Here is a 7,500-nt window from a genome sequence, read left to right as displayed (position 1 = left end):
GGGCGGAGGCCTGTGGCCGGATGGGCGTGAATCTCACCCGTTCGACCTTTCGGACTTCTCACGTTTACCCCAGAACGGTTTCACGTACTTTTGAACTCTCTCTTCAAAGTTCTTTTCAACTTTCCCTCACGGTACTTGTTCGCTATCGGTCTCGTGGTCATATTTAGTCTCAGATGGAGTTTACCACCCACTTGGAGCTGCACTCTCAAGCAACCCGACTCGAAGGAGAGGTCCCGCCGGACGCTCGCACCGGCCGCTACGGGCCTGGCCACCCTCTACGGGCCGTGGCCTCATTCAAGTTGGACTTGGGCTCGGCGCGAGGCGTCGGGGTAGTGGAACCCTCCCAAACACCACATGCCACGACAGGCGGCAGCCTGCGGGGTTCGGTGCTGGACTCTTCCCTGTTCGCTCGCCGCTACTGGGGGAATCCTTGTTAGTTTCTTTTCCTCCGCTTAGTAATATGCTTAAATTCAGCGGGTAGTCTCGCCTGCTCTGAGGTCGTTGTACGAGGATGTCGCACGACCACACCGCCAGCCGGCTGTGCACGCTACCGAGTAAGTACCGGTATGCGAACCGCCAGGCGACGGGCGCGCATCGCACGTTTCAGGAGGCGCGGCCGGTCCCCACAGGCCGGCCGCGACGCTCCCAGGTCTGCGAAGCGGGGCAAACGCCGCGCGCTTCAGTATACGTAGCCGACCCTCAGCCAGACGTGGCCCGGGAACGGAATCCATGGACCGCAATGTGCGTTCGAAACGTCGATGTTTCATGTGTCCTTGCAGTTCACATGTCGACGCGCAATTTGCTGCGTTCTTCATCGACCCACGAGCCGAGTGATCCACCGTCCTGGGTGATCTTTTCTTAGTTTCCACTGTCTCTTTCAAGACAGTTGCATAGGCGGGACGTAGGCGTGTGGCGGCCCCTGTTCAAGCGTTCTGTGTCCAACGGCCTCACGGCCGATGGGCGTCGTACGGCTCCACACCGGAGCGGACAGGGCAGTCGGGCGAAAGTCATTCAAAACCGGCGCCAGGCGCCAGGTGCCGCAGGCCAGCCGCTCCAGCGCTTCAGCGCTCGTACCACACAACATTGGCGTTAGTTTTGAGAAGCACGCGTGGTTCCGCACGCGGCGCACGGCTACTGCGAGCCGTACAGGAGCGTGTTGCGCGACACGACACGCACATCGAACGACAGCAGTCTAGTCGGTAATGATCCTTCCGCAGGTTCACCTACGGAAACTTGTTACGACTTTTACTTCCTCTAAATGATCAAGTTTGGTCATCTTTCCGGTAGCATCGGCAACGACAGAGTCAATGCCGCGTACCAGTCCGAAGACCTCACTAAATCATTCAATCGGTAGTAGCGACGGGCGGTGTGTACAAAGGGCAGGGACGTAATCAACGCGAGCTTATGACTCGCGCTTACTGGGAATTCCTCGTTCATGGGGAACAATTGCAAGCCCCAATCCCTAGCACGAAGGAGGTTCAGCGGGTACCCCGACCTTTCGGCCTAGGAAGACACGCTGATTCCTTTCAGTGTAGCGCGCGTGCGGCCCAGAACATCTAAGGGCATCACAGACCTGTTATATGCTCAATCTCGTGCGGCTAGAAGCCGCCTGTCCCTCTAAGAAGAAAAGTAATCGCTGACAGCACGAAGGATGTCACGCGACTAGTTAGCAGGCTAGAGTCCTCGTTCGTTATCGGAATTAACCAGACAAATCGCTCCACCAACTAAGAACGGCCATGCACCACCACCCACCGAATCAAGAAAGAGCTATCAATCTGTCAATCCTTCCGGTGTCCGGGCCTGGTGAGGTTTCCCGTGTTGAGTCAAATTAAGCCGCAGGCTCCACTCCTGGTGGTGCCCTTCCGTCAATTCCTTTAAGTTTCAGCTTTGCAACCATACTTCCCCCGGAACCCAAAAGCTTTGGTTTCCCGGAGGCTGCCCGCCGAGTCATCGGAGGAACTGCGGCGGATCGCTGGCTGGCATCGTTTATGGTTAGAACTAGGGCGGTATCTGATCGCCTTCGAACCTCTAACTTTCGTTCTTGATTAATGAAAACATACTTGGCAAATGCTTTCGCTTCTGTTCGTCTTGCGACGATCCAAGAATTTCACCTCTAACGTCGCAATACGAATGCCCCCGCCTGTCCTATTAATCATTACCTCGGGTTCCGAAACCAACAAAATAGAACCGAGGTCCTATTCCATTATTCCATGCACACAGTATTCAGGCGGGCTTGCCTGCTTTAAGCACTCTAATTTGTTCAAAGTAAACGTGCCGGCCCACCGAGACACTCACTCAAGAGCACCCTGGTAGGATTGCAACGGGGTCCGCCTCGGGACGCACGAGCACGCACGAGGCGCGTCGCACGCCTTCGGCTCGCCCCACCGGCAGGACGTCCCACGATACATGCCAGTTAAACACCGACGGGCGGTGAACCAACAGCGTGGGGACACAAATCCAACTACGAGCTTTTTAACCGCAACAACTTTAATATACGCTATTGGAGCTGGAATTACCGCGGCTGCTGGCACCAGACTTGCCCTCCAATAGATACTCGTTAAAGGATTTAAAAGTGTACTCATTCCGATTACGGGGCCTCGGATGAGTCCCGTATCGTTATTTTTCGTCACTACCTCCCCGTGCCGGGAGTGGGTAATTTGCGCGCCTGCTGCCTTCCTTGGATGTGGTAGCCGTTTCTCAGGCTCCCTCTCCGGAATCGAACCCTGATTCCCCGTTACCCGTTACAACCATGGTAGGCGCAGAACCTACCATCGACAGTTGATAAGGCAGACATTTGAAAGATGCGTCGCCGGTACGAGGACCGTGCGATCAGCCCAAAGTTATTCAGAGTCACCAAGGCAAACGGACCGGACGAGCCCGACCGATTGGTTTTGATCTAATAAAAGCGTCCCTTCCATCTCTGGTCGGGACTCTGTTTGCATGTATTAGCTCTAGAATTACCACAGTTATCCAAGTAACGTGGGTACGATCTAAGGAACCATAACTGATTTAATGAGCCATTCGCGGTTTCACCTTAATGCGGCTTGTACTGAGGACATGCATGGCTTAATCTTTGAGACAAGCATATGACTACTGGCAGGATCAACCAGGGAGCTGCGTCAACTAGAGCTGAGCAGCCGGCCGCCCGGGAGTGTGTCCCGGGGGCCCGCGCGAACACGCAAGCGTCCGCTCAATTATTCTGCAAACAGGAGGAGGCTGAGCTCCCCTGCACAATACACCTCGAAACCCTCTCAGGTCCCGGCGGCGCGCAGCGCCGTCCTAAGTACTTGGTCGGGTTCGAGAGAGGCGCAATCGCCCGGAGTTTGGCGAGTAGACGCTTTAGGTGCGACCACCCGTGCTCCCAACTGAGCTTGCCGCTGCCGACAGAGGCCCGGGAGCGTGCTGTCGTGGCATTGCCGGCGGGATGACAACACGCGCCACCTACGGTGACCGGCAGCTCCAACGCCAGCGCCACAGAAGGACAAAAGCCCCACTTGGGTGCCGAAGCGAACTCTCCCAGCACAGCGCACGCGCCACACGTCCGCACAGCTGCGATACAAACCACCTGCGAGAACCGCAGAGGCGACCGAGCAGCAGACGGCGTCGCGGCGCCGAGCGCCGGGCGGCGGCGCATCCTCAGCGCACACAGTCCTCAATCGGACCAGCACACAGCAGATGTCCACCGCGCTTCGCACCGGGCCCGCGAGGACCTACTTTGGCCGCACGGCGCCGCGTGCAGGGTGCGCCGGCGCGCAGCTGCGCCGCCTGCCGCCTCCGTCGGCCGGCGCGCCTGCCACTGGCCGCCCCACCAGCCGGCTGTAGCGCGTGCGCCCACGCACCGCGCGGCCAGCACGCCGGGAGGCCCCCCCTCACCGGCCGGGGACGGTCCCACCCAGCCACCGCCGCGTATCGCTTCACACCCAGATGCCATTCACGTTCGTGGGCAATGGTGGTATCGCTGGAACAAACGGTTGGTAGCTCAACCGATCGTCGCCATCACTGATTCACCTCTAGCGAGAACAACCGCACCACAACGGTTTACCAGTTGTTCATTTGCATAACGTCACCAGCAAACGTAGGCGTCCATCGCCATTTGCAAATTCAACGATTGTTGCATGCCTGTGTCAGGTGTCACGACACACTATGTCTGCCCACATACACGCAACAACATGTGCACGCTTCGCGAACACGTGGAAGGTGGCCCCCGTACGTATGCGATGTCCATTGCGCGAACGACTGTCAACCGGCCTCTGTCGCATGTCGCAGATGTGGAACGCAGTGCACCATGCTATCACGGTGTGTGAGAAGAGACGACTACGTCTGACAACACGCGCCACTACATCAACAGACGGCTCATGCTGATCGCCATCCAGGGCATACCACACTGCAATCCAGCTCTTATAGGGAGACGACACGTAGCTGAGTGCACAACATTTGGACCGCATGGTTCGCCGTTGTTGGCGCAGTCGTTGTACGGTCACATGTACCACGATGTATCATTCAGTACATGAGGACCAATGTGCAGTACAGTGTGTGATTTGGACGTACAACATCAGCGGACAGTTGACACAGGCCGTACCACAGCGTAGGCTAAGTGCTTCGCACATGCGAATGCCAATGAACAACTGCAAATGCCAATGAACAACTGCAAAGGGCATTGAGCATGTACGTCCTGCTGCCATCCACATTACAGTGTATAGCTGCAAGGTGTTTAACATGAAGCGATACACTGGGGACCGGGCAGTGCGAGTAGCAAACTATATTGCGGGGGTTGCAGTTAGGCAACACTACACTAATTTAACGCGTCGTATGACAATTACAGAGCAGGTTAAGGCCCAACGTGTGTTGGGTTAAGGCCCCAACGTGTGTTGGGTTAAGGCCCAACGTGTGTTGGGTTTAAGGCCCAACGTTGTTGGTGGTTAGGGCCCAACGTGTGTTGGGTTAAGGCCCAACGTGTGTTGGGTTAAAGGCCCAACGTGTGTTGGGTTAAGGCCCAACGTGTGTTGGGTTAAGGCCCAACGTGTGTTGGGTTAAGGCCCAACGTGTGTTGGGTTACGTTAAGGGGCAATGTGGGTTACGTTAAGGGGCAATGTGGGGTTACGTTAAGGGGCAATGTGGGTTACGTTACGGCGCAATATAGGTTACGTTACGGCGCAATATAGGTTACGTTAAGGCGCAATATCGGTTACGTTAAGGCGCAATACAGGTTACGTTAAGGCGCAATACAGGTTACGTTAAGGCGCAATACAGGTTACGTTAAGGCGCAATACAGGTTACGTTAAGGCGCAATACAGGTTACGTTAAGGCGCAATACAGGTTACGTTAAGGCGCAATACAGGTTACGTTAAGGCGCAATGCAGGTTACGTTAAGGCGCAATGCAGGTTACGTTAAGGCGCAATACAGGTTACGTTAAGGCGCAATACAGGTTACGTTAAGGCGCAATACAGGTTACGTTAAGGCGCAATACAGGTTACGTTAAGGCGCAATACAGGTTACGTTAAGGCGCAATACAGGTTACGATAAGGCGCAATACAGGTTACGTTAAGGCGCAATACAGGTTACGTTAAGGCGCAATACAGGGTACGTTAAGGCGCAATACAGGTTACGTTAAGGCGCAATACAGGTTACGTTAAGGCGCAATACAGGTTACGTTAAGGCGCAATACAGGTACGTTAAGGCGCAATACAGGTTACGTTAAGGCGCAATACAGGTTACTTTAAGGCGCAATACAGGTTACGTTAAGGCGCAATACAGGTTTACGTTAAGGCGCAATACAGGTTACGTTAAGGCGCAATACAGGTTACGTTAGGCGCAATACAGGTTACGTTAAGGCGCAATACAGGTTACGTTAAGGCGCAATACAGGTATAGGTTAAGGCGCAATACAGGTTAGGTTAAGGCGCAATACAGGTTAGGTTAAGGTACGACATAGGTTAGGTTAAGGTACGACATAGGTTAGGGTAAGGTACGACATAGGTTAGGTTAAGGTACGACATAGGTTAGGTTAAGGTACGACATAGGTTAGGTTAAGGTACGACATAGGTTAGGTTAAGGTACGACATAGGTTAGGTTAAGGTACGACATAGGTTAGGTTAAGGTACGACATAGGTTAGGTTAAGGTACGACATAGGTTAGGTTAAGGTACGACATAGGTTAGGTTAAGGTACGACATAGGTTAGGTTAAGGTACGACATAGGTTAGGTTAAGGTACGACATAGGTTAGGTTAAGGTACGACATAGGTTAGGTTAAGGTACGACATAGGTTAGGTTAAGGTACGGACATAGGTTAGGTTAAGGTACGACATAGGTTAGGTTAAGGTACGACATAGGTTAGGTTAAGGTACGACATAGGTTAGGTTAAGGTACGACATAGGTTAGGTTAAGGTACGACATAGGTTAGGTTAAAGGGTACGACATAGGTTAGGTTAAGGTACGACATAGGTTAGGTTAGTACGACATAGGTTAGGTTACGGTACGACATAGGTTAGGTTAAGGTACGACATAGGTTAGGTTAAGGTACGACATAGGTTAGGTTAAGGTACGACATAGGTTAGGTTAAGGTACGACATAGGTTAGGTTAAGGTACGACATAGTTTAGGTTAAGGTACGACATAGGTTAGGTAAGGTACGACATAGGTTAGGTTAAGGTCCGACATAGGTTAGGTTAAGGTACGACATAGGTTAGGTTAAGGTACGACATAGTTAGGTTAAGGTACGACATAGGTTAGGTTACGGTACGACATAGGTTAGGTTACGGTACGACATAGGTTAGGTTACGGGTACGACATAGGTTAGGTTACGGTACGACATGGTTAGGTTACGGTACGACATAGGTTAGGTTACGGTACGACATAGGTTAGGTTACGGTTACGACATAGGTTAGGTTACGGTACGACATAGGTTAGGTTACGGTACGACATAGGTTAGGTTACGGTACGATATAGGTTAGGTTACGGTACGATATAGGTTAGGTTAAGGTACACATTGTTGTAAGGAAAGGTTTAATGGGGGGCGGGGGCGGGCGGCGGTTTGTTGATTGTGATTATAGTAAGTGGATGCCTGCGGCATCATCTGATTTGCCACGTCAGGATGCACCTTTGGCTCATGGACAGGCGGCGCTCTCATTCCATGCTTGTGGCAGACCTGTGTCTTTCATTCCTGCCATTGTTTGTGTGCTGTGAGAGGAGGCAGTATTGTGATGTTTGGGTGCACCCCTGTGTAGGACATGTGTGGGTGTTGGTGGCTTGGCTGAGCAATGGTGGTTGTCGGGTGGGTGGGATATTCCTGTTTTCTGAGTGGACCTCCCAGTCTGGTTTTGACAGTGTGGATTGTCCTAATGTGGCGGAGAGGATGCACTGGGTGTTGTTCCATGCTGGTGCTTACATATTGTCTGGTGTGCGTGTTACAGGCAGAGAGTAGTGCGTGATAAGGGTGTGTGGCTGACGTGTGGTTGTGATTGTGAGCAGAGTCTTTCAGCATGTATACGGACAGGTTGTATAC

At 53.1% G+C, this 7,500-nt stretch overlaps 3 non-coding genes across 3 annotated transcripts in view; all 3 read right to left on the bottom strand.

Annotated features, from left to right (window-relative positions):
• LOC124570341 overlaps positions 1-501 on the bottom strand; it is a 4,226-nt gene extending 3,725 nt beyond the window's left edge. Inside the window, exon 1 of the ribosomal RNA XR_006971657.1 lies at positions 1-501. This exon is cut by the window's left edge and continues 3,725 nt beyond it. This is a non-coding gene — a ribosomal RNA (large subunit ribosomal RNA).
• Positions 502-693: 192 nt separating this feature from the next.
• Positions 694-850, bottom strand: LOC124570335. Its single transcript, XR_006971652.1, has one exon. It is a non-coding gene; the product is annotated as a 5.8S ribosomal RNA (ribosomal RNA).
• A 350-nt stretch (positions 851-1,200) lies between these two features.
• LOC124570339 lies at positions 1,201-3,113 on the bottom strand. The gene has a single exon (XR_006971656.1). It is a non-coding gene; the product is annotated as a small subunit ribosomal RNA (ribosomal RNA).
• Between the last annotated feature and the right edge of the window lie 4,387 nt (positions 3,114-7,500).

Source organism: Schistocerca americana, unplaced genomic scaffold (assembly GCF_021461395.2).
Source record: "Schistocerca americana isolate TAMUIC-IGC-003095 unplaced genomic scaffold, iqSchAmer2.1 HiC_scaffold_1627, whole genome shotgun sequence".
Lineage (NCBI taxonomy): Eukaryota > Metazoa > Arthropoda > Insecta > Orthoptera > Acrididae > Schistocerca > Schistocerca americana.
The sequence above is the reverse complement of the archived record's forward strand: the minus strand, read 5'-3'. Positions and strand labels throughout refer to the sequence as shown.